The 27,480-nt window shown below is 43.9% G+C and overlaps 1 protein-coding gene across 2 annotated transcripts in view; it reads right to left on the reverse strand.

The window, feature by feature from the left end:
- Positions 1-27,408, reverse strand: part of PRR5 (proline rich 5) — a 106,069-nt gene extending 78,661 nt beyond the window's left edge. The window contains exons 1-2 of one of the 2 annotated variants that reach the window (XM_014940162.1): positions 27,325-27,408; positions 340-476 (exon numbers count right to left, since the gene is read on the reverse strand). The gene's annotated coding sequence lies outside the window, so the exon portion shown is untranslated. Of the gene's footprint in view, positions 1-339; positions 477-27,324 lie in introns of those variants that run through there. The other variant, XM_014940161.1, reaches the window with a different exon arrangement.
- Positions 27,409-27,480: the final 72 nt, after the last annotated feature.

Consider the following 27,480-nt stretch of genomic DNA (forward strand, 5'->3'; position numbering starts at 1 on the left):
CTCCTCTCAGAGAGCAGAAATTCAAGCAATTTTCTATATTGCTTGCTCACAACCCTGATTCAGCTGTAAATAGATTCACAGCTGAAAGTTCATGCATACCATATTTTTAAGCTGCGCTAAAGCTAGAGGGATGTAGACTGACATGAGCTGATGTTAAAAATCCCAAAGTACCGCATTGCTGTTCAGATATTTTTCTGTGACAGAAAATAAAGTGGGATCTGTAGGAAATCTCGGAAGAGAGATGTTAACCCTAGTCAATCCAAGGGAATGAGCTCTCCAGGTGTCTGAAATTGGAAATATTTTCCAGCTGCAAATAATGTTGCAGGAACATGTGCTTACCTGCTAAAAGGAGAAGAAAACAGGACTGAATAGCAAATAGGGAGGGCCGCAGCAGGTTTCCAAGAGTCACATGAAAATTCTTGACAGGCGATACACTTTGGTTGGGAAAAAGTCAGCCCCTTGCAAAAAAGGCAGCTCTGCAACAAAAGATGCACAAAAAGTAGTATTGCACATATTGCTGTTCTAGGAATTGTTTTTCAGTGTGAACTAATGATTTCATAACACATGCAGAAAATGAAACAAGCGCTGTTCCCTCTCTTCACTGATAGAAATAAACATTTCTTCTTGCCCTTTTCCCTTTTCTGTTTTGTTTCCTTTAGGGGGAGCGACTCATTGACACCAACACAAAGAGCTACACCTGTCACTGAAGAGGATAAGAGAGTTTCCATGAGAACACACAGTGCAAGTAGTTCTGTGTTCCACCACTAAAGACGTGACAAGAAAAGGTTTCAAATATGCTGGATGATCTGCGGTGATGACCTTTGGAGAGCAGCTGTCCTGTAAGGCCCAGAAAAGTCTTAAATGCATCATTTAGAAATACTGGAAATTCTTTCTTTTAGGGCTTCAAACGATGGTCGTAATCTCACTGCCTGTCCTGAGCTGGTCTTGAAGAGTCTCTCCGAGATGACTATTAACACAGTAAACAATGCCAGAGTGGGTATCTTGGTGCAGCAGAGAATTTATAATTACGTGATTTACAATGCAAACATCATAACTTAACAATTTCTTAAAAAAAAAAAAAATCAACTGCTTAATAAATATAAAACACTATTAGGAAATATATATATCTACACAAACACACACAGCAGGATTCACACATCTGCATCTACATTCCGAGTATGGTTCTTTGTGACTTGCACTTTGCATAGTCATTAGTAGCAGCTCTAACACACTGCTAAATCAAACTAAGAATATATAGATCCCCCTTTTTTGACTCAGTTTATCCTGGGCACAAGCTGCTCTTGCTTTTGTTTTGTGGCATTTCATACCCGCTTCGCAAGGATGTAATAACTGCATGGTTTTTGAAAAAAAAAAATTTAAGGTTAATCATCCCTGCGTTTGAGAGAACTAAATAATCCCCTTCTACTCCCACCTTTTGTCTGCTCTGTGGCTGCGAGCTTCACTCTGTTACCACTTATTTTAGTCAAAATCAGAGGTGTTAGTTTAAATAACGGTGTCGTGCGAAGTCAGTGCATTTTGACTGCAATGCGTTGAGAAGCGCAGACACAGCAGCCAGCCCGCAGAAGAGGGAGAAACTCTAAGTAGCTTGAAGGCTACAGAGCCATAAACTGATATTTTGAGTCCCTGGGGGCAAAGCAGGGAAAGCAACCTTTTCAGCGACACGTGTGCATCCGGGAGATGACACATGAACAAATTGGAAGTGAGGGATGTATAAGAAAACCACAAGATGTGAGCATAGCACACTGGACAAGGGGGCATGTCACACCAACAAAAACTCCTGTGGACACAGCTAGACGTTATACCAGTATACAGAAAACTGCTCTAAGCAAAGCATGCTCTGCCACGAGCAGAGCTTTCTTGCTATAGCTGGGTTTATATTAGGAGCGCCTCCCAAAACTGCTAGAGTGGACAGGACGCCGAGGTTCTTCCAAAAAGCTCTGACCAACTGATCTCAGGTGGAAGTGGATACTATCAAAGTACGTACTTAAAAATAATAGGTCTTGTCATGAATTTCGGCTTTTTTCCCCTCCCTGCTTAAAAGGCAAACTGAAGAAGATTCTTAATCTTTTTATTTAAAGTATGTGAGAAATCCCACGAATTTTAGACAGAGATTATGAACTGAAAGTGTAATAATAGCTAGTTGGTTCTCAAAAGATTAGATGCTTATGGGTATGAAAACAGTGTTTTTCTTGGACATCCTGCTTTGACATTTCCGTGCTAGCAGATTAAAAAACAACAACAAAAAACCAAAACACAACAAAATCATCCATTTTGCCTATAACCTGTGATAAATTGATTAGCTGGGATAATAAACCAACATCACAGTGCTATTCTTCAGGATTTGAGGGGCTTATTTCAGAATAAAACTCCATTGCCTTTCTTATTTAACTCAACCTAACTTTGATGATCAAAGCTCAGCTACTCCATCAATGCATGCATGAAGTCTAAATTACTATTTTTTTAACTTGCGCATTACATTTATCTTGCTTTCATCTAATATCCTGTATGTCTTAAACTATTTTTAGGTTCAGAGGAAAGGGAAAAAGAGAATGTCTGGAAAAAACCAACCCATGATGCTGTTGCACAGACGTTCCAGGAGACTGTGATTAAGCATATTCCTCACACCAGCTGAGCAATCAGTACTTTATTTTGGCAGGTGAAGCAAATCAGGAATTCATATAGCCTTTTGTTATCACGTATTGATACCATACCATAAACCAGGCATTTCCCAGAGGCAGAATTTCAGAACTGCTTGAGAGTTTTCTCAGGCACGTACTACTCACCTCTCCCACTGTCTGGCCATAGGGAAAGCAGAAATACAAGTCTCTGAAGGGGACCACAGTGAAGGACCCAAAATACTTTTGCAGACATGACCGTCACGTTGTGGTTTTAGAGACCCCCTGACCAGCATGGAAAGAAACACAACTCCAGAGGTTTTTGGACCCCAAAGCTGCCACAAATCCAGATTGAGGTCAAGCTGCTCTGAGCCACAGGGCAGTGCAATTTCCAGGTGTACTCTGCGTGTGTGAGGCAGAAGATGAAAAGGAGCCGCGTGGCTGGTGATGCCACTCGAAAAAACAGCCATTTTGCAGTTTGCTCAAATCTAAAATTCTACTTCTGCCACAGATCAGTTGTCCAATACTAGTGAGTATCTATAAACACAGGGTAAAACACAAGATCATGCATCATAGGTGGATTATAACTAACACATTAATACAACTGTCCTCCTTTTCCAAGTGACCGTATTTTAACTTATTTGCGAGTGTGGGTGAAATTGATTTTTCATACAGCCTGAATGTACTCAGCAAAGGGACTGCCAGTCCCTCCTCGGGACCGACAACACGAGCTGCTGTACATCAGTGTTCCAGTGGAGCTGACACAGTTGCCCACTTACACCTACTCCTCAGCCAGCTACGGCCAGAGAAATCTGTCACGCAGGCTCTAATTTCAGGTATTACTGCATATGTCTTTCAATTCAGCCACAAGCGGCCGGCAAATAAAGCCCTATCATTTCAGTGACTGCAGCCCACGAAGGTGCAAGCCAAGAATCAACACGGCTGGCTGGAAATGGTGATTGCAATTAAACTACGATCAGCCTGGCAGGCTGACGTGAGCAAGGTCTGTTGTGTGAAAACCCGCAGCAGCACCATTACAGCCCTCTTTCTGTTGGAAGATTCTAATTTGGGGCTGCAACGACCAGGAAGAATATTGATGGGTAGGAACTGCAAAGGCTTGCTCACTACTTTCAGAGCTTTGCAAGCTCAGCTCAATCAACTCTAAGTGTGGAAAAAAAAAAAAAAAGTGCATAGGAAGAACGAAGTGAAAAGACTTTGATATAAAACATACCATCTGTACTCTTGGCTTTATTCCTCCACTTACATACGTGTAGATTTTCCTTTGGGCTAGCTAAGTCTTATTTCAGTCTATGAAGCAAGTGGCCTTTTTGTGCTTTTGGCCTTGCCCTCCCCAGCCATTTAGCAAGCCAGCCTACAACTGGTCTCAACAAGCAAGGCCACGGGGTTCAGCCTATGTTACTACTGGCATCCAAAGCACTTTGGTTCAATCTTCTTTAGGACTTGAGAAATATTTGCAGGTCTAAATATTTTTTTCCTCTCTTTTTTTTTTTTTGCCAGAGATAAAAAGATGGCAGTATGTCTTCTAGGCTTTACTTCCCTGATCTTTCTCCTTTAATTCCATTAAAGTGAAATATTTTTTAAAACTCATACTATAAAATCAAATTATAACTAAAGGATGAATTCTGATTAATTCTGGCTACAGGAAAGGATTGGAAAGCCCCTGTTGACTTTCCCTGGGGCACCATTGTACCTCCAACAAATAATATGATTGTTTTTAATGCTGACTTCTCATAGCTGATTTTTTTTTTGCTGACAGTCTGTTTCTGTTGCATGTATTGCTGAGTTTCTTTTCTGCTGCAATAGTGACACTTAATCTGCTTTTATGTCTCCAAGGTCATCAACTTATGAAGACAGAAACCTAAAGGGGATAATTTCTCCTGAAAATCTTTGGTGTTACTCCTGTAAGTAGGATGAAAAAGTCATAAAAAGCTCTGCATTAAATGTGTCAAATTTTACTCCATGGAGACAATGAAAAAGCTAGAATATACCAAAAACAAAAATGAAATTTTAAGGGGCTCATTACAGTATCAGCCGAGTCTAAAAGCACCAAAAGATTTCCCCTCTTATCTCAGATTATGACTTTCTCCACACCCAAAACTCCTACTTAAAACCTCCCTCCATACTCAAAACCCCAATAATTTGTATTTAAAACCTCTCTCATTCTTCATTTCCCATAGACTGCATCTTAAACATAAGGATTAACTGATGGCACGGACAAGAGGTGCACAGAGAGCTTCAAGTGTGCTCGCACAGGTGTAGGTGGTGATGCTCCAGTTCACAGAGAGCACCTTGGGGACTGGATTTCGCAGCACCCCAAGTCTAATTGGTATTCAGCTAAGTGGAAGCATCTCGTAAGCAAAGCCTGCAAGTGCAGCTGCACGCTGCCAGCGTTTTCATGCTGCAAGCAAGCTGTGAATTTAATCGTGGAGGTAGAACAGCAACACATTTTTCAAGGGATTACCACCACTTAACAAAACAGGCAAAAAAAAAAAAAAAATCCCTTTAAATCTTTCTTCACCGCCCTGGCTCTGCTTTAATGAAAATTACAGAAAAACAGTCAACAATTTCAGCAGGAAAAGACTAGAAAATCCTATTCGTAACAGGCATCATTTTAAGCTGAATTCACATTTGACGTGGCAGGGAAACCATTCAGGTTTTACAGGCTGCCCATTTACTGGTCTCACATGAAAGTCAACATCCCTCAACAATTTCAGTAAAACATTAAAGCTTCAGGTTACTCAGGGAGAAGAGTTCTTGGATGGGTGAACACAGCACCTGAAAGTTCCCTTTGAACTTTCCACGGGCTTTTTCAGGACAGAACCGAAAGGTCTCTCCTTTGCTTCCATTAAAGCACTCAAACACATTAATTTTTGAAGCAGCATTGAAGGGTTTTACTGGGAAAGGATGCAGTGAGTGTAAATGAGGGCATTTTGGAAGAATTTCACTTGAGCACCCCCTGGGTCTCCTTTGCTGGCTCAGTCACTGTCCTGATTTGAGGTAAAACAGAACAAATTTTCTGTTCAGTAATTCTACTTTTTAACTAGGCCTCTTCTAACTAACTAAACCCTGAAATTAACAGCATATTGTTTTGAAACTGTTTACTATCACATTGGTAAGACCTGATTATCCCAAGGAATGGTGTGCAGAGAGGCTCTTGCTTACACTTATTGCTATAGCAACCAAGGTCAAGTAACTTCATTATTTGCCCCGTTGAAAGGTCGGAAGCAGAAAAATGTAGAGGGGTCACACCTGTAGAGAGGAGCAGACAGGACAAGTGACCCAAACCTGACCAACAGGGTATTCCATCCCGTCTGCATCACACTCAGTATAAAAGCTGAGGGATCAAAGGGTCATCTCTCTTTCTCCCATGGCTGACATCCAAGGAGGACCCTGTCTGTCATCTGCATTTGATCCCAATCCGAGCATTCCTGACTCCAGAGCTGGAACCCAGCTCCTGTCTATCACCAAATCCAGTTTGGGACTTTTCCCAGCGCCTGCTGATCATCATCCTGGGAGACTGATACGGTTTTGTATTTACTGTATACTTTTTTCCCCTAAATCCAGTCTGGGACTTTTCCCAGCACCTGCTGGTGACGTGATCATCATCCTGGGAGATTGATACAGTTTTGTATTTACTGTATACTTTTTTCCCCTTTCTTTTAAAAAAAAAAATCTTATTTATTATTTCATTACATATTAATATTTTCATTAAAGTAGTTCAGTTTTGTTTCTAAACTCATAAATCTCTTTATCTCTTCCTCTCCTCTCATTTTTAGAAGGGGAAGGGAGGGACCGTCTGCCATTCTGATTGATCACAGAATCACAGAATCTTCTAGGTTGGAAGGGACCTCAGAGATCATCTTGTCCAACCGTCAACCTAACTTTGACAAAAATAGACACCTGCACAACAAACAAGAAGCATCACCATCACTAAACCATACCTCCCAGCACTACATCAACCTGTCTTTTGAACACCTCCAGGGATGGTGCCTCAACCACCTTCCTGGGCAGCCCATTCCAATGCCTGATAACCCTTTCAGTGAAAAAAATGCTCCTAATATCCAGTCTGAACCTCCCCTGGTGTAACTTGAGGCCATTTCCTCTCGTCCTGATCAGTCTGGCCAAAACCACAACAGCCACTTTCTGCAATCTCATAGTCAGGGATTGTCAACTGCTTTACCACTGCATTTGAAAACTGAGCAAATCCAGGCAGGATTTTTTGCCCAGCAGTCCGGCACGATCTCCGCAGCGACATTTCTCCAAAACAATGAAAAGAGGCATTCCCCTTCAGCTGCCTTCGCTTTAGACTAAAATGCCAATATTGCCTTATTGGCCTCCTTCCCCATTCCCAGGAACCGCAGGAGGTGGAAAACCCAAAAGGGGACCATTTGTCTTCCTATTTATAAGCAATTCCCGCACGGCGGGGAAGTCCTGCCCACAGCCATCCTCACCCCAGCCCCTCTCCGAGCCCAGTGCAGACCACATTTAAGGCAGCTGCTTCTGAAGCCTGTGTGAAAAACATCCGCCGTGAACAGTAGCTTCCTATTAAGAACAGCAGCAACCCTCTGTGGAGAGATTAAGAGACTGAAGGATCCCAGGCAACTGAGACTCAATAACCAGAAACAAATCACAGCCTTCTCAGCCGATCCATCGGTCCTGGCACGGCCAGCAATAAGCAAGCTTTGGAAGAAGGAACAGGAGAGGGAGAGAGAGGCATCTGACAGCAGTGGGGAGCCAAAAGTGACTTCCAATGCAGCAAGAATTTAAAGTCTAGGTGGACAAAAAGGAACGATGAGGTCACAACCCACAACCCCTTTGGCAACTTTATCTGTCTCTTGTCACAAATCTGAGCCGGCCGTGTGCCCAGGTGGCCAAGAAAGCCAATGGCATTCTGGCTTGTATTAGAAATAGTGTGACCAGCAGAAGTAGGGAGGTGATTGTCCCCCTGTACTCGGCACTGGTGAGGCCACACCTCGAGTATTGTGTCCAGTTCTGGGCACCTCAATACAAGAGAGATCTCGAGGTGCTGGAGTGGGTGCAGAGGAGGGCAACGAAGCTGGTGAAGGGCCTGGAAAACAAATCGTATGAGGAGCGGCTGAAGGAGCTGGGACTGTTTAGTTTGAGGAAGAGGAGGCTGAGGGGAGACCTCATCACTCTCTACAACTACTTGAAAGGACACTGTAGAGAGGTTGGGGCTGGTCTCTTCTCACAGGTAATTAACAATAGAACGAGAGGGAACGGCTTCAAGCTCCAACAGGGTAGGGTTAGATTGAACATTAGGAAGGAATTTTTCACTGAAAGAGTGGTTGGGCATTGGAACAGGCTGCCCAGGGAGGGGGTGGAGTCACCATCCCTGGATGTGTTTAAGGGACGTTTAGATGCGGTACTGAGGGACATGGTGTAGGGGAGGACTTTGTAGAGTAGGGGAGATGGTTGGACTCGATGATCCCAAGGGTCTCTTCCAACCTCAATGATTCTATGATTCTATGACTTTGCTGGACACGCTCTAACACTCACCAACATTAATGTGGACATCTCCAGTCAAACCACCAAGCTTCTGGTGGTTTGCCAAGGTTCAGCACCTTTCAGGTACCCACCAGAGTAAGAGCCACTGGCATGTATCTGTTTTTAGAGCAGAGCTGGGGCTACTGATAGCCACAGTAGATATAACCAAGCCTAACGGTGCCAGCATTGGCACCAGATTAGAACCATATGCAGGACCTGTATTTTTGGTTGGGTGGCAGGGATTGGGCAAAAGGGACGTGAAACATCCTAAATCCTGATTTCCAGGATGACTATGACTGCAGCTGGAAAAAAAAAAAAAAAAAGAAAAAAAAAAAGAAAAAAAGACAATTCTATCTTTCCACTGGTAGTATTCGACAGTCATGCATCCTCAAAGCAAAAGTAATTGCCACTTGCATTGAACAATGGGAGGGGAAAGGGAAAAAAAAAAGAAAAAAAAAAAAAAGAAAAAAAAAAGAATAAGTAGGCAGTTCATTCTAATGTCATTACAAAGGTTTTCCAAGCCTGGAAAGAGAACCTTAAGAAATGATGACACTACCACTTCTGCCCCTTCCCCTGCTCTAGCAAAGCAAAGTTGGCAGAGATGCGATACCCTCTGCTTCTGTGCAAAACCCCGTGCTGTCAGCTCTGCTGCCAAGGAAGGTGAGGGTCTGGTGAAGCTGCCAGATGCAATACTGAGATACTTTCTGCTACACCAGCTTTGCAGATTTTGAAGAAAGGTAGCAAATAGCTGGAGGCAGCAACTTCTTATATTTCCTCTGACGTTTCTACTACAGTCTCAGACGCATCTTTTGAGTACACATGAGACAGCAGCTGCTTAGTCAAAAGCTCCCCGAGAAAACCCAGTAACACAAGAATACAGCTCCACAGCCTGCATCTACTGCCGTTCTCAGAGCAAACACTGCTGCCCCAAACCCCTTGAGAATAAAAGGAGAAAAGGATACAAAACTAGCTTTTCACTCGTCTCTAGGGAAGATGATGCGCCTGGATAGCAGAGGATAAACTGCTGTTGGGAGAAGACAGACTGGGTCTCTAATTTCTCACTTGCCAAAGGTTTGGGGAGAACGTGAATGTTGGTCTTAGACTTAAATCAGCAAGTTCATAGCTCCATCGATCCTCCATCGCTGAAACCAGCCAGTGCTAGATAAACTCTGCAGCAGTGTCAGGACTCCGTGTGCTGGAGGCTGTCCATAGGGAAGGGTTTTGTAGGAAACAAACTGACTTCAAAAATGAAGAGGTAAATAGAAATAGCAGCAATTACAGGACTGTCACAAAAAGCACCTGGATTCAACTCAGCTCTCATGTTGTTCTCCTGCCATCAATAATTTAAAGTCCTACAGCACAAACATTAGGGAGCTTTAATGTCACCCCATCATCACCACTCTGAACAGTTATGAGAGACATATTAAGCCTCTAAATAATATTCAATTTTTCAGTAATGACTAAAGTGCAGAGCTATTCTCGGGCATTAACAACTACCTGAATGGTCCTTCAGGCGCAGGAAGGGACACTTACCAGTGACTAATCTCTGGGAAATCTCCATGATCATTAGTAATACCAGGAGAGGAAAAAAACAAAAACAGTGTTTGTACTGGATTTTTTTATACTGGGCAAAGAAGGTATTTTTCTATTGATGTCAAAGATATTGGATCAAGACCCAGGTTGTTATGAGACAACCCCCCCACCTCGCCGAAGAGCCTCCAGGAGAAAAGTGGACTCCACACACTCCTTGCACTGGGAAAACCCCTCAGACACGAGCTCTTGAGTGACTAAGATTTCAAGAAACACATCTAAAGCCATTCATAAAGGGACACTACACCCTTAGTATTTTTGTTTAGTTTCTAGTATTTGTTACCTTGAAGTCCATGTTTGCCCATTTGCCACGTTTCCACAGCAATAGACACAAAATACGTATTCTTCACAAATCACAAATGGAAGGAGGGCATCTTCCACGTACCCCTGGAGCTGGGACTGTCAGAAACCGTGCAGCCCCAAGAAGCAGATGGAGGCCCAGAGCTCATAAAGCATTTAAGCACATCCTTCGCTAATTGCAAGCACAGAAGTAGTCCCACTGTAGCTCTAGCTGGCCATTCCCCTTTGCTTCTAGGTAACCTTTTAATGTTCCAAAACTGATTGTGCCACATTCAGAGCTATGGGATTTGATCCAGAAAAAAAAAAAAAGCATGTGTACTGAAATTATGTTTAGCTCCCAAATTCTGGGAAAATCTTTGGTGAAAAGAACGGATAAGTGAGAGAGGAGAGGGGGAGCATACCTACAGTTTTCGAGCAGCGAGAGGCTCTGCTCTCAGTGTAGTTTATTCTAACCAGGCTATTTACTAGTATTAATCTTCAGTGGCTTGTGTTCGGGATGCAAGTCATTTGGCTGTCTGTGCTGGTGGAGAGACAGCAACTTGTCAGCGGCAGAGCAGCTGCGCGAGTCGCTGAGGACAGATGGCGAGGACGCAGCTCAATTCTTTCTCTCCTCCCAACACTTCCCTCCTATAATTTTCTCTCCCCCTCCGATTCTTTCGGCGGGGGCAGGGAGAGCTCCTTGGACCTTAACGTGCTAGAAGAGCAAAATTAAAATTCGCCTTATAATGACTTCCCGAGCCCCCCCCCGTACTAGCAATCTGTCCTCACTCCAGACAGATGGCAACTGCTGCTGCACAGCTGGCCTGGCACCAGCAAAGCCAGCGGATGAACGGCAGGCAGGTGGGATGCTGGTTTGGTTCACCAGCTGCAAAGGAATCAAGGAAGAAAACCCAGCCTACGGGCCGAGGAAAGCAGGATCTGGAAGCAGTGCTGCAGGCTGGCTGGTGGTTACATCGGAGAAAAATCTAATGTATACTTGCCTGTTAAGGCTTACACCACACCAGCTGAAACTGGGCATTTATTGGAGGATTGAAGGAGAAGAGGAGAGACTCCTCATCGGTGCCAACTCCACGTCTCTTCCCACTCCAAGGAGCTGTTCCCAATCCTCTCCTTTTTCATTACCTTAGAATGTCTATACATAGAATCACAGAATCATTCAGGTTGGAAGAGACCCTTGGGATCATCGAGTCCAACCATCTCCCCTACTCTACAAAGCCCTCCCCTACACCATGTCCCTCAGTACCGCATCTAAACGGCCCTTAAACACATCCAGGGATGGTGACTCCACCCCCTCCCTGGGCAGCCTGTTCCAATGCCCAACCACTCTTTCAGTGAAAAATTCCTTCCTAATGTTCAATCTAAACCTACCCTGTTGGAGCTTGAAGCCGTTCCCATACATACACATATATATGTGTGTGTATATATATATGCATTTTAAGTGTCTATTCCCATGTACTTATGTAAAGCCTAAACAACTTATTAGCAGAACCGTTGTATTAAGTACAATCACAACCAAATAACTGCAACAGCAGCACTATTCCTAAGAGTCTCTCTTCATTCGTTCCGCAACCAGAATATGATGGCATTTCATCAACCATCACATCAGTGCTTTGTCCCAACCTGCCACTTGTTGCAAGCATACAAACAGGAAAGCCTGATGACCATCTTGAGGACTAAACTGGTATCAGCTGCACTTAAAAGAAACATCCTTACTACAAAAAGGAAAAAAAATAAAAAACAAACAAAGCCCACCCTGATTTATCAATAAAAAGAAAAACCTAAAACTTCTTTCCCGTTCTCCACTTGGTAAAAGCAATGAGTTATCCTGGACTACCCAACTTGCTCACAACTTGGCTAAAGTTCTACATAACTTTACACTTTTTAAAATAAGACCCTTTTCAGTCTGGATGGCGGTATCTTTCTCTTTTCCGTTTTAATTTGGCAGGTTCTTCTCAGAGATGTTCCTTGTCATGTCTTCATTCCTACCGAAATGTCCACGACTGTTGAGGCTTTTACACATGAACGGATGGATGGAAAAGCAAAGGAAAAGCCTGCTGAGAGACCACAAGCAGCCTGCTACCTGCACAGTGCTCCGTGAGCTTTGGGAACCTGTACCAAGACACCTGGACAAAACTACCACTCATAATGAAAGCCCGAAGTGTTAGCACCTCACCAGGCAGAGAAGAAAAGAGCTGCTAGAAAAACGTAACTGGGCAATTTAAAGGTGAACGTTTTGCAAACCAACACATTAACTAGGCTCAGAGGAACACTCCGGTTCTGCCAGAACACGATTGCTACACTAGTGTTAAACGGATTTATTTGAACCACCGTAAGCTTCTGTCACACTGTGCAAACAGGTCCCTTTGTGGATGCAAGTGTGAGTGTTGAAACAGTCCCAGGGTCCAGCCATCTCTCCTGCCTGGGGCAGAAGGAAGATCAGCCACATCAGACTAAGACAGCCATCCTCATTTAAGCATCTCCCGTTTGAAGTTTAACCTGAGCTTTCCACTTTTTGCCTGAAGTGGGTTAGGGACTGCTCACACAGTCTGTTCTGCTAAGCAGACACATGTAAAACTAATTGCTGGCAGAGAAGCAGGACCAAACAGCTGGGGCGAAGGGGGTGTCTCCACATTTTAACTGGAAACAGCAGTTTCCAAAGCAGATGGCAGTGCAGCATCTTTGCCGTGCCACATCCGAGTCAACAAGTAAAACCCTCAAAGCAATTTTCTGCTGGTGCAAGGAGAAAGCAAACCTACAAACTTTTAAAACACTATTTCCACAACCCTCTTGTAAGCAGGTAACAACCCTATGCAAGTAGGAGGAGTCATTTAAAACCTGAAAAAAAACCTAGTTCTTCAACACAAGATTATAGAGTTGGAGGATATTCAAGCTTCCATGAAAACAGGAGATTCAGTATCATGGGTGGCTGAAGGGCAACACAATTTAGATGTCAGATCCAGCAGCACAACCCAACCAAAAGATCTTACTACGCATAAAAGCAAATTTTGGGAAATCTTATGAAAACTCTGCATTCCAATGGCAAAAGTTAGGTGATAACCAAAGAGAAGGAAGAATGTGGATATCAGTGCATACTGTGGAGCTTGTCAAATCTGCGCTGGTGGACAATACTGGCTGGTAATTGCTCTGACAACAAATTTACCTGGAGTCTTGTTTGCCAGTGTTCTGCATTATACAGAGACACAACCACTTGCATAGCACTTAAAAGTGAACAGAGAGGAGAGGCTTTTGCCAGGGCCACAGCATTGGCCAGCAGTGCGCACTGGCAGCCCAGAGAGCCAACTGCATCTTGGGCTGCATCAAGAGAAGCGTGGCCAGCAGGTCACAGGAGGGGATTCTGCCCCTCTACTCTGAGCTTGTGAGACCCCACCTGGAGTACTGTGTCCAGCTTTGGAGTCCTCAACACAGGAAGGACATGGACCTGTTGGAATGGGTCCAGCAGAGGGCCATAAAGATGATCAGAGGGATGGAGCAGCTCTCCTATAAGGACAGGCTGACTCAGTCCGGAGAAGAGAAGGCACCAGGGAGACCTTAGAGCAGCCTTTCAATATCTGAAGGGAGCTACAGGAGAGCTGGGGAGGGACTCTTTGTCAGGAAGTGCAGTGACAGGACAAGGGGTAATGGTTTTACATTGGAAGAGGGGAGAGTCAGATTAGATACCAGAAAGAAATTCTTCACTGTGAGGGTGATGAGACACTGGAACAGGTTGCCCAGAGAAGCTGTGGATGCCCCATCCCTGGAGGGGTTCAAAGCCAGGCTGGATGGGGCTTGGAGCAACCTGGTCTGGTGGGAGGTGTCCCTGCCCAGGGCAGGGGGTTGGAACTAGATGATCTTTAAGGTCCCTTCCAACTCTAACCATCCTATGATTTACACTGGAGCATCAGTTATTCTACTTAAGGGGAAAAAAAAAAAAAAAGAAATATGAAAAAAAATAATAAAAAGAGAAGCAAATCAGAAGAGAGAACCTGAAGAGTGATGCCAAGCTTTGGTAGCACTTACCTTCAGTGATTAAGAAACAGGCACGTACAACAGGGAGGGACCACAAGCTGAAGCACACGGCCGGGTGGGTGACTCTGAACCTATCCTCAGCTGGCATCTCTAACCTTTAGCAAATGCTATCGCTCAATCTCTGCTGAATTAGCGGTAAGAGAGCACCGTTCCTCCACTCCTTCACAGCAGGTCGGAGAACAATGCTGGAAAGGTGCCAAGGGTTCAGACACACAGAGAGCAAAGAGGGGGGAAACCCCAAAGAATCAAACCCCAAACCTGAAAGCTGCTCGAGAGACTGCACGAGCCTAAGCACAATTTCTCAGACTTTTTATTTGGGGAAAATTCTCCCTCGGCTTCAAGGGCAACCACACCTCAATAAAAATGAACTGCAAGTCTGACAATTTTCCCTCCAAGCTTTATCAAGCAGGCTCCATGTACAAGACAGCATAAAAGTAGTTTTATTTAAGGATTTTGAATTATTATTCGTTGGGGTATTTTTGCATTATTCTCAAGCTATGGAGCCTCTGTCATAGACTCACAGATCAAAATCTGACTGAGGTAGGTGCTGTGGGAAGGCAGCACAAAAAAAAGATAATTAAGCATAAGCAAAACCAGAAGCACATGTTCTCTCAGGATATGTTCTCGGCACAATCATTCATGGGTAACTAAAGAGTAGCTAAAGCGTTTCCACATAATCTCATAGCAGCAAGCCAGATGACTCAAAAAATTCCTCCCCGTTTCCCTTCGTTTTCAAAGGATGAGGGAGAAAAAGGCTTTTACAAGACGCCACAAAAGGCTGGTGGGCTCCATTTGCTTCACACCGTTTTGGTACCCGACTGAATACTGAAGACCCCACCGAGATGACTACAACACGGCGGTCCCCAAGGAGAGATGGTCTGGGTCGTTGCTGCTCCGTTCCCCACACAGAGTGAACACAGCTTTTTATAGTCCTCAGCGCTCTATTTAAAGTTAATTAAAAAATTACTTCCCTGCCTCAAAATTAATTCTGAAGCCTCAGAAGAAGCTGAAAGCCTACTATTAATATTATATGACTGCTATAAAAACCTGGGTTTTTTTTTTCATTTGGTTTGCTTACCTTATACATACACCAGGAATGCCTTAGTTTTGTTGAAATATTCACGGGATGATGATTGGTAGCTCACATCTGTTTATTAAAGGCCAGGAGAAGAAAGATTGAACGTATGATAGTGATGCTCAAAGAGGTAAAAAAAAACCAACACACATGAACAAAAATAACCCTCAAAAGTGAAAATCAAAATCTAAGACAAGGGAATGCTCCCTTCCCCACAGCCTCCCCCAAGTGCATTTTCTTCAATAATGGAGCAGCCTTCAAGAGCTGAGATAATCTGCTGCCTTTCTAAGGTTGTGGGATATGGCCAGAAGGCTATAGGTTTTGCTAAATAAAGAAATGCAAAAGTCCCTCTTGCCTTGCCCGACTTACTATGGTCGCAGCAACTTACAGGCTGCCCTGGATCTGACTTTCTATTATTAAAAAAAAATAATAAAAAAAAAAAAAATCAACTTCTATTATTAAAAAAAAAAAATTAAAAAATAAAAAAATCAAACAGAAATAAAGAAGGGCATAAGCCCATTTGGTTCCCTCTTGCAGTAATTTTAATATCTTGAGAACTTGGGTCAATCTCCCCCTTACACATATTTTTACCAAATTTGACTTCCACCTTGGGGAAAAAAAGCTGAGAAAAGGAGGCGGCCAGAGGCTGGAAGAGAACACTGGATTGCCTGGAAAATGAGAGATTAACACAGATGCCTTTGTGTGAACAGAAAACACACAATGAAACGCGACAGCGGAGAGCACTGCCAGGGAGCCATGAGAGCACAGCAAATAAGATGCTGCAGCAGACAGCCGGCAAATGCACCAGAGATTGGGGATTTTCGACTCAGGAAAAAGCTCTACTTGTTTCTATTTGAATATAAACGTCCTCTGTGGAACCAGAGGACTCTCCAGGCTTGGTATCCCCCATAGGAGGAAGGCTCTTCCCCCAAGAAGGCATTAGCCAGATTGGGCTCTTTAAAATAAACAGCTGGAATACGGCCCTAAGGGCCTAACACAAAGAGGTTTTGGTGGCTGAAGCAGAATTAGCTGACATGGAGACCAGATTCCTGTTCTCCGGCAAGGGTGGTGGCTTGACTCGGTGAGTTTTGAAACTGCTTTGGCTTCAGGGTGACTTCACGCGGCCCAGGTTTTCCTGGGAGGGAGGAGAGAAAACTGGAAGGTCATTTCCCTTCTGTCCTCGTTCCCCGCTGCCACTGTCCCCCACGGGACAACCTTGCTGGGATCAGGGAGGGGGTGACAGCTGCATCAAGCAGTGCTGTGCTGAACATCCATCTTCCTCTTAGGTACCAGGCTGCTTTTTGCTTCGGTGTACCGAGGTACAGCAGGGCTGGAGAACCTCTATCCTCCACCTGAAGTTATCCCATGCGTAGAGGCTGCCGTCAATATTTCCCTGGTATTTTTTCCAAGTTTGCAATATTTGCTCTTCCACTTCATAGCAACTCAAAGCCCCCAACATGACCGAGTATCCTAATCCACATGGTCTCAAGCTTTGAGGCTGTTGCACAGCTCCATTCAGTAAAATCAGCAACAGATAAACGTAACCCCAGAGAGCAATAGGTTTACTGTAGTAATTTATGGTTCTTCAACAGAATAAACTGCAAAGTAATCGGAGGGGGTGGGGAAGAGGGAGGAATGAGAAAAAGGAGAGCACACAAGACGTAGCTGTCAGCGCTGCAGGCATCAGCTACAGCATGAGATAGAGCTGTTTGCATGGAAAAGCCCAAAGGAAAAGGGCATGTGGTGCTGCTTATGGATCGCATTCATACCCAAAAGCTCAACACAAAATGAAGATACCTTTAGCTACTCTAAGTACACGGGCATTATTTGGCTTCTCCTCTTTTGTTCGCACAGACCCCGCACTCAGACTTCTTACTTGAGTCCTCTCCCAAAATTTGCCCAACTCCGTAACACGACAGCGTAAGCCCTGGCTCATCACACCCCACTCAGCAGCTAAAAAGCAAGCCATGAGCATTGAGATTTGTCTGCAACAGCATCCGACTCGCCATTCCCAGACACCTCCTGCCACCACCCGAAGCACACCACAACCCATTTGACTTCCTCTCAGCGAGCCAAAACCATAATAAATAAATTAAGAACTAAACCAAGTGTTGGTCTGAGAGGGACACGCATCGCTAGCACGCTAAAGGTACTTTGTTTCCAAGGCAGGAAGATAGGGGCTTTGCTGCAGACTCAGCAAAACAACAAGGTGTTTTTAAAACATCAGCAAAGCAGGTCTCAAATTCCCCGTGACTTTGGGCACTCTGACCAAGGGCACCTCCATCATGTTTCAGCTTGACTCCGGCACACCAGGCTGTGTTTCTCAGAGGTCAAAACTGTCTTCAAATCCCACTAAATCCATTGTTATTTCCTGTTCTTTAATCAATCAGCGTAATAAATCTGCTCCATTACTGTCTCATTTGTAGAGACACAGCAGATGCAGAAATTTTAAAAAATAAAAGGCAGTGGGGGGAACCTAAGCAAATGGCTTTTAATTACTTCTATCTGGGATCCCCAAATGAATGCATGGAGCTGCCAAAGCAGTAGCAGTGGCTGACTAAGCTCCCCATGCACCCCCAGGAGGACTTCGCCTAATCACTGCGGCCATCCCAAACCACAACGTGCCTCGAGACTTTTTAAGGGATGATACAGTGATAGAGAGTTGGGTCATATCCAAAGATCAAACCACAGGGGATCCTGCCCCATGTTATGTAAATACTGTTCAGCAGGACTTGCGGATAAAAAGCCATTCTGAGCTTTTCAGGATTCTGCCAGATATTTCACCAGGCTTTGGAAAGCTTGGGTTGAAAGAGTAGGAATTCCAATAGATGTGTCAGATGTTTCATTGCTCTTCACCACTACGTACCATTCACAGAATCACAGAATCACCATGGTTGGAAGGGACCTCTGAGATCATTGAGTCCAACCTCAAAAACAAAAAAAAACAAACCCAACAACAAAAGAAAAACCACAACCCACCCACAAACCAATAACCTTGGGCACTAGAGCATGCCCTGAAGAGCCACGTCTATATGTTTTTTAAATACCTCCAGGGATGGTGACTCCACCACCTCCCTGGGCAGGCTGTTCCAGTGCCTGACCACCCTCTCAGGAAAGTAATTCTTCCTAACATCTAACCTAAACCTCCCCTGCCGCAACTTCAGACCATTTCCTCTGGTTGGAAATGGTCTAAATGTCTAGACCAATTCCTCACATTCTGTATGAGCGCATGAAGCAAGGAGTGATCAAGGATATATCTCAGCAGCATTGAGCCGCATCCATCCTTCCTAGCACTTGCTGGTGATGGGATCACCACCTAGGGTCCATCTGGACATGCCTTCTCCTGGATGTGCTATTTCCACCAGCCACGTCAGTGCAAGAAAGGCATCATCTACAGTGCCTAACTTAGCTTTCTGGGAGTCATATTCCATTTAATTCCCCAAACAAGGTTATCCAGGGCAGCAGGGAGGAACACACCACAAGACCTGCAGAGCAGCGGCTGTTTTAAGAGCAGTAGATCTGCCTTCAAGCTCCACCTGTTAAACATCGTGTCTCTGCCCGTGTATCGATGTACGTTTGTGGACGTATGAGCACCCGTATGGGGAAACCAAAGGAAAAACAAGGAATACTTAGACAAGAGTCTAGTTCAGTTAAACTGCCCTCTGACATCCCCAGGCTCTGCCTACAAAGTCACCTTCCAGGCTGAAGTCTTCAAAGGGCACCCAGTGCTCCCCATGCAGCAGTCTGCGCTCAGCAGTGCAATGGTTTGTAATTTCACTGAATTTCTAGAGTTGGAAGGGACCATAGAGATCATCTGGTCCAACTCCCCTGCCAAAGCAGGACCACCCAGAGCTTGTCAGAGCATGTTACTCAGGACTGCATCCAGGCGGGTTTTGAAAATCTCCAAAGAAGGGGACTCCACACCCTCCCTGGGCAGCCTCTTCCAGGGCTCCGTCACCCTCACCATGAAAAAGTTCTTCCTCATATTCAAGTGGAACCCTTTATGTTCCAACTTGTGCCCATTGCCCCTCGTCCTCTCACTGGCAACTACTGAAAAGATTCTGGTTCCCTCCTCCCTCAGCCCGCCCTTGAGATACTTGTAGGCATTAATAAGGTCTCCCCTCAGCCTTCTCTTCTCCAGACTAAAGAGTCCCAGCTCTTTCAGCCTCTCCTCATAAGGGAGATGCTCCAGTCCTTGAATCATCTTTGTAGCCCTATGCTGGACTCTTTCCACTAGTTCCCTGTCCCTCTTGAACTGGGGAGCCCAGAACTGGACACAGGATTCCAGTTGCGGCCTCCCCAGTGCAGAGCAGAGGGGGAGAATGACTTCCCTTGACCTGCTGGCCACACTCTTCCCCATGCAGCCCAGGATTCCGTTGGCCTTCCTGGCCACAAGAGCACACTGCTTGCTCATTGTCATTTTGTTGTCCACCAGGACCCCCAGATCCTTTTCTTCAGAGCTTGTCTCCAGCAGGTCCATGCCTAACCTGTATTGATGCCTAAGATTCTTCTTCCCCAGGTGCAGGATCCTACACTTTTCCTTGTTGAACCTCATGAGGTTCTTCCTTGGCCCAGTTCTCCAGCCTGTCCAGATCTTGCTGGATGGCGATTGGTAATTCCAATGTGCTTTTACCGTTCTCCTTGCCATCACAGATTTTAGGGCCAACAAGGATCCTCTCTAATTCGACCATTTCCGTGGGAAGCAGAGCACCCTTTTTTCACAGGATTATGTGATAAGAGAGTATCTTCATTTTTAGCAGTGATTTTCTTCTCCTGTTTAACGCTGAACAGAGGAGCTGCTGAAAGCACCGAGCAAACAAGACAGACCATGGGAAGGGCACATTTCACCTCATTTGCTTAAATGAGGAAAAGTAAAGCAAAGCAGAGAGGAGGGAGCATCATACTTTTGCCCAAGCACACAGATGAAAGGTAGGCTTTATAAAATCTATAAATTATTTACAGCTCTCATCAAGCCCAAGGCTTGTCTTTGTAATGGTGGTACTCAGTTTTAAGTTGTTTTCCCTAAACTGGAGATTTACTTTCTAGGATACCTAAAAGCTGCTGAAGTGGCAAGTGAGATTCTGGAGAGGTCTCAGTACAGATCAGTTAAAAGGAACCTCCCTCATTTAGTAATAAAAAGAAAATGTTAATGTGCAGGGCAGGGACTGCACTTTGTTTTGTGTTTGTACTCTGCCTAGCACAGGGTGGTCTTAGTTCCTTAACCCAAGGGTTTAAAGGTAGAAAAAACCCCAAATCACCAATAAACAATAGATAGTAAAGCAGATAAATGAGGGACTGGAACTACTTGTTAAATAAGCGTGATAAAGGCTACCAGAATTAGCATCTACAGGACTTTCCATATGCTACAAAATAATTATGAGGGCCAGGATTAAAATGTGAATGATTAAGAAACCTTCATGGGAATTCAAGAAAGACCTCAATGTATTCAGGGGGAAATAATAGCTCTGCAATTCAGTTGCATCTCTCATTAAACATTGTTAAAAACTCCATGAAAGGGAAATGAAGTTAATTGAATTTAAATCAGCTAATAAATATTCTTTTGGATACTCTTTTCCCAGTAAAAGAGTAAAAGGAAGAGTAAAAACAGCAAAAGAAAGAGGAATTTACTATACATGAGTATGCTAAGCATAAACCTTGCATCCTGTTCCTGGCTGGGACCATTGTTCAAATTAAATCTTCTGGTAAACGTTGAGAAATTCTTGATGACTGTAACAAGGTATACACAGAGCTGTACACGGGAAAAAATTATCTTCTAACCTGCATTAATATTTTCTGTGCCGTCTGTATAACTGCAGACAATTCTGGTAGTCATACAAACACATATTTAAGCCTGAATATCTCCAGGAAATTGTTTAATAATGACAAATGAACAGAAGTCATGCAGAATAAAATGGAAAATCGACTCATGCTGAAATTATACATTACAGATTTAATTTGGGAAGCATGCTGTGAGGCCAAAAGCGAGCAAATCTCACAAGTTTGGGCCAACATCTGGCTTCTTATCTGAACTTTCCAAGCTGCTTCTCAGTTATACAAAACTGGTTTGGATATTTTATGAGAACAAGCTCTCTCAAATTTTCCAATACTTTCTATCTCCAGGGCTGCCAGAATTACCACAAGAATGTCTTTTTCCTGGCATTTTGAATTGGACTGATTCAGACCTCACTGATAGGATACACTACAGGATAACTTATACCAGGAACGATGCTTTATTTAGGAGTAGAGATTTTGTTATGCCAACCCAACACAACCATCTGTTGAAACTCATAACCTGCCGACTGCTGCCTTTGCCTAGTCCTCCAAAGCAAGAATTAAAATAAATAAATAAAGAAACCCAAAAAAAACCAACAACAAACAAAAAACCCAAGAAAACCCCACCACAAAACCCAGCAAAACAAGCAAAACCATGACCACAAAGTCATGGTAACTACCAGTGGAGCAGTCAGGAGTGAATCAAGACTCTGTAAGTAAACCTTAGTGCCTGTACTTTAGAAAGTAATTGATACTATAAACCCAATATCCATATCTATGGACTAATGTACATAACAGTGGGTGTTCCTCTTACAGGGATAATTAAATGTGAAATGAATTTACTCATTGGAATCAATGAAAATCAGCAAATTCAACCAGTTTGCTGGTACTTCTCTAGATCAGGATGTAATTAATCCAAGGAAACTGAGTGGCCCCCCATTCTTCTTGGAGAGGACCTTAACAGAATATTTTACAGAAAGAAAGACTGATATAGTGGTGAAAAGAAAACCAGCAGTACTGGCGTATGGAGGGGCTGGATGAGCACATCCAGGCTGGGTTAATGCACTTTCTGGAAGAATGCTTAACTTCTTTCAGCTTTCTGATTTCCTTCGCAACCAAGACAACAAGATTTCATAGCTTCTTTTCTTCTGACTTTCCATTTCAAGTGGACAGCACAGAAAGTAAAAACCTAGTACCAAGTCGCCAGATGAAGAAATGTTAGGACTCAAGTTACACTTAATTAAGGGAGAGTCATCTTTAAGCCAACATTGTAAATGTTTGTCAATGTTTTCCATGCCTACCATCCAATAAACCATTCATGCTGAAGACAAACTGTCTCCAATTTTTAAAGCAGCCACTATGAATCAGAATAAAAAATATTCCTCCCTATCTAGAAACAACATACCATCTTGGAGCACTTATAACTCCACCTGTTCTGCAGTAAAAGCATGTCTAATTTACATAAACTCTGGTTTATTCTCAGTTACAACAAGAAATGCAGCGGAAGAAAAATTACATGTTAAGACATCAAACCACCCTGGAGAGGCAGGTTATTGTATTATCTTACATGATACTATTCAGTGGTCTCTTTAATCAGACTTTTTATTAATTGACCCACCTTGTATCTGAAGAGAGGAACAGGACAATAATCACTAGGATACAGCAACGCCATAAAACTAATGAAGTTCAGAATTGCAACCTCTTTATGTTCTTGGAACCGCATTCTAAAAAATAGCTTAAACCCAAACAAATTGATTAAATCCAAACATAAGCAAACAGGACATGTTGGACTGAAGAACTGCTGGAGCTGATCCAAAGCAGCAGTCCCTCCTCTAGACTGTGGAGCATTTTGGATCATGGCCCTCGGCCCTTCTCATCTGTTTGTGCATCTCCTGTGCCTCCAGCAGAGCTGCACACCCCTTGGAAGCTGCTCTTCACGTTTCAGTAAGTACTCGATGTTGTGTTACAGGACTCAGCAAAGGAAGAGGTAACTACTGCCCAACAGTATCCTTTGTGGGTTTGTTTTTTGCTGATAATGGCTGGAACTTAAAGCAGGAAAACACCCCGAGAGCCTGTCGCATTCTAGCTTTTCCTCAAGAGGAGAATTCAACGTGGATCCAAGGACACAAAATAACACAGTCAGTGTAAACTAAGCAGTATTTCTAGCCCAGCCTGTAGTGCTCACTACAGAAAAGTGTCTTCCATCACATTCCTCCTCCCATCCTCCCTCGCTGCATGCCCGGAAAGGCACAGGAGATGCTTTAGCATTTGCTTTACTGGATCACGGCATCCATTTCAGCTGCCAGCAAGGTGAGTGTTCATATTTTCCTGGATCACAGGCTCCTATGAGCTAAAGATGGAATAAGATCCATTAATTCAGCCAGTCCATTTCCCTCCCTATCAGCATCTAATCCAAGCCAGCCGAGCATGACTGTCCCTTCCCACAGGACACACTGTTGGCCTGCTAACTCAAGGGCCTTCTTTTGAAAACCTCCATCCCAATCCGCAGGCACAATTCAGCCAGGGGAGATGTGACCCTGAGCTGCCAGCCCTGCAGGACGTTTTCCAGGGCTCTCTCTGAGCTTTACAAAACCCCACGCAACAACGCGACCGGCATTTTTCATGGAAGATTATTTAGATTCATTCCATCAACAAGCTGTTCTTTGACGTTCATGTCACCTTCTCCTCTGCAGCCCATTAAGTCCACATGCACCCTCTTGCAAAGGCTACATGATTACCTCCTGAGGACCCACACCTGAAACTGTTGGTACCTTATAGACAGATAATCTGTCTATATTAAGCATTTTTAATCATTCCTCAGAAATCAGTCCCTTGACTCTCCTCATCAGCTCCTTCCCTCTCAAACTTTCAAAGGGCAGGTGTCCTATATTTAAGCCAGGGAGGCAGATGCACCCACGCTGCCCGTGTAAAGCCTGTTGTTCTTCCATTCAAAGTGGGATATCACGGACTACTGAGCTGCCTTGTCCTACCACATCGCCGCAGGAGCTGTGCCTGACCACGGGCCCTCGATTTGTTTCAGCCCTGTGACTTTGCCTGTGCTCCTTCACACCCAATAGACACGTTAACCTCTCATTCATTCATCTCATTTTCCCCCATCTCCATCCCTCAGCCTCCTCAGATTGCTCTGCACGCTTGGACTGCCAGCAGAGGCCGAGTTCATTGCCAGTACCTGCAGACACCCAAGTTTTACACATGAAAAGGTACAACACGCCGAGCTCTTCTGACGCCTGTCATGTTCTCTCCTCGGTTGTCATCACCCTGGGCTTCTACATCCTGCGGCCACCCAGCGCAAATACATTTTATTCTTATGCAGGAGACGCATCCCCAAGCGTCCCCCCGAAGAGCTGCTGCTTTGTCTGCTCGCACACGTGGCACGGAGGGTACCTCCCTCCCTCCCGACACCCAATATCTTTCGGATCACAACTGCGCACCGACCCGCTCCTCAGCCTCCCCAGCAGATTGAATTTCAGCCCCAGCGACACAAAGGAGTATATTGTGGCCAGCTGATGGGCAGGAAGGGATTTGGGGTTTACAGTTCCCATGAGCCTTCCAGCAGTCACGGGGTAACGTGACAGAAAGTAAACAGCTTTTAAGTGAAAATAGCTTGGAATAAAATTGATGTCCCTTTTTTTTTTTTTTTTTCTTTTAGTTTTCCCCTGCACCTGTCCGTAATCACTGCAAGAAGCAATCTTCAACCCCATTGTCCGAGCCAGGCATCGCTCTGTGGCCTTTTCCAAGTTGGCTGTCAGGTTGTGTTTAGCATTCTGCGCCGCTCCTACAGTTTGGCTCGCCTGGAAATTTCAAATGCAAATGTATTTGCGGGGTGGCACGAGAGAACAATATCAGAATTTTACCTCACACCGCAGCTCCTCACCCGGCTCCATTCGACTTCCTTTTCCTCCCTCCCGTACACACAGATTTGCAGCTACTAAACAAAAGGCTTAAAGAAGAAAATCTTTACCTATTATTTTTCTCCTACTGAAAGACTTTCCCTAGCCCTTCTGCTTAAAGAGACCTAAACCACAGTTTAAAAAATGCTTTAAAAATCGCCTACAACTCCAACTTGAGACATAGAGCAGGCAAGCAATTTCTTTAATAGCAGGGAATAACAGCACTTAATTCAAGTCATCCCCATACAGTATTTTCCATCTTCCAGGGGTTCGAGATGGACTAGTTAATTAATCATCGTTTTCTCCACACCCCAAACTCGTCAGTCTTATCCTAAGAAACCAGGGGGAAGGCAAACACCACCCAAGGGAGGTCCTTCTGGACAAGCATTTGTCATTTTCTTCTCTTCTTTGTGCTTGGTGTCAATGAGTCCCAGGCCACAGATGCAGGCAGATAATTACCAGCTCTCATAATTCAACAGTTCCTTGAGAGGCTGCGGCGAGGGCTATCAGGCAAAAATTTCATTGACCTTAATACGAAGGCACTTATATAGTAGTGATCTTGAAACATTTCAAACACTGTTAAACAATCAGAACCAGACCTAGTTGTTTACCTTCTGGTGCAAGGATGCTCTTGCCCATCTGTGGGATCAACCACTTGGGTAAATCTAGGTACAACCTAAACACAGCTCTGCCATTTGCACTGAGCTACCAGGAGATCAGAATACATTCTAGAAATTATAGTGCCACTATCATGCAGCAAAAAAGCTCAAATTTTCCCTTTAAAGAACAGCTTTTTCGTTTGCATTTGTGGCTTATTACCAGGCACATGTGCTGTAGTGATACTTTAAAGGAAAATAAAGAAGCAGCCAGAAGGTCAGTGGGTACAAACGGTCAGAGCCTCCAGCTCAGGACCAACCCACCTTGTTGCTGTTAATATCCATTCCAATATTTAACTCTATTGTTGAAACGGGAAATACTATTTTTAGCCATTACCTATTATTTTTCTTTAAAGATTAAGTGCCACTTACAGTTCTATTACCAATCTTGCATTTTATCATGTGTATTTATGGAGCTATTCATTACTCCCACTGGTTTTTACATTTAAACCCCCCCCACAATTAAAGCAATTTTACTGGCTTTCTTTATTGTGTCTACTTTTTATAACTATAATTCTGTCATAAAAATTAAAAGGAAATGCCTTTAGAATGAAAATGGGGGGAGGTACGACTGTAACCCAAGGACCAGATTTTCTGAAGTGCTTGGGGCTTGATTTTCTCAAGTGTTGAGGACTCAGAACTTGGCTTTCACAGACGCATTTCCCTCAAGGTCCCCCAAAGAACTCTGGATACAAAAGTTCGAGAACTGAAAAGACAGACTCAAAAATCCAGCAATTTACTCTGGAGCCTAAACACAAGCCTAGGAGTGCTCAAAATCTGGCTCTGTCTTAGGTGATGAGTACTTTTGGAGATTCCTCTTACACTGTCTGCTACGCAGTGTCTTTTTTACTGCGTATCCACTGGGAACGTGTCTTAATTCCATATTCCTTCCAGAGTCTTCCCCTAATTAGATTATTAATGAGAAAAAGAAAGATGAAGCAGTAAGTCCTTCAATCAATGGTGTATATCATAAATATGAAATCCCTGTCAATACATGTTTCATAGTAAGGCATACATTAATAGACTATCACAGAGAAACCAGGGCTATATGCAGAATTTATCTGACTCCCAGAAGGAAGTTTTTGATACGCTACATTTTGGCAACGGGAGAAGTTATGAACAAAGACCAGTTTTGCTAGGCAGCACCACAGCTCTACATCCAACTAGGCACTAGATGCCAAGCGTGTCCATTATTCTATAGCTGGCCTATATTGAACTATTGCTTTTATTCAAATTGCAAAAAAGCTGCCTAATCATCACCTAGCAATCTTCTTTTTCCTAAAAGCTAATCAGGTGTGTGAGACAGAAGAAAAGGAAAAGCATTTATTTTAAACGAAGCATCAAAATGTAGTTCGGACCTCTCTTTCCATTATTAATCAACGTGCTGGTAAACGCAAAAACTGATCGTTTCCTCTAATTTAAAATGAAATGCTTAAAAGTATGCCGGCTGGAAATGGTGAACATTAGAAAAGCTAAATCATTTCCTCGATCCTTTTCCTAGGGCTGTCTCTCTTGTTGCTCCTACAATACTGAAACGCTGGCATACACCCAACCGAGCGGATTCCTGAAGAAAATGAAGACACCAGACCTTCACCAAAGATCGCTCCCGAGCTGCCAGAATTAATAGAGACCGCACGCGGACGGGCACAAATTGGAAGGGGCAAGCCCACCTTCTGCAAAAGGTATCCTGGATCATACACTTTGCGGTGGAAACATGCAAAATCATACTGGAAAAAACAAAAAAAAAACAAAAAAAACCACCCCAAAAACAAAAAAACCCACCCCCAAACCAACAAAACCCCCAAAATCTTACTCATGCACATAGATCTTACTTGCGTGAATAGGGCTTACAGCAGCTCAACCCCCAGGAATGACATTTAGAGGCAACTCCAGCTACCTGAGATGGTGATTTGGGACTGTGAGGAGAAGGAGATGAGCGCCCGCCCCAAACCCGCCTTTAACCCTCCGCTGGTGCGCAAGACCCGCCA

Source organism: Calidris pugnax, unplaced genomic scaffold, assembly GCF_001431845.1.
Source record: "Calidris pugnax isolate Ruff unplaced genomic scaffold, ASM143184v1 scaffold36, whole genome shotgun sequence".
In the NCBI taxonomy this organism is placed as follows: Eukaryota; Metazoa; Chordata; class Aves; order Charadriiformes; family Scolopacidae; genus Calidris; species Calidris pugnax.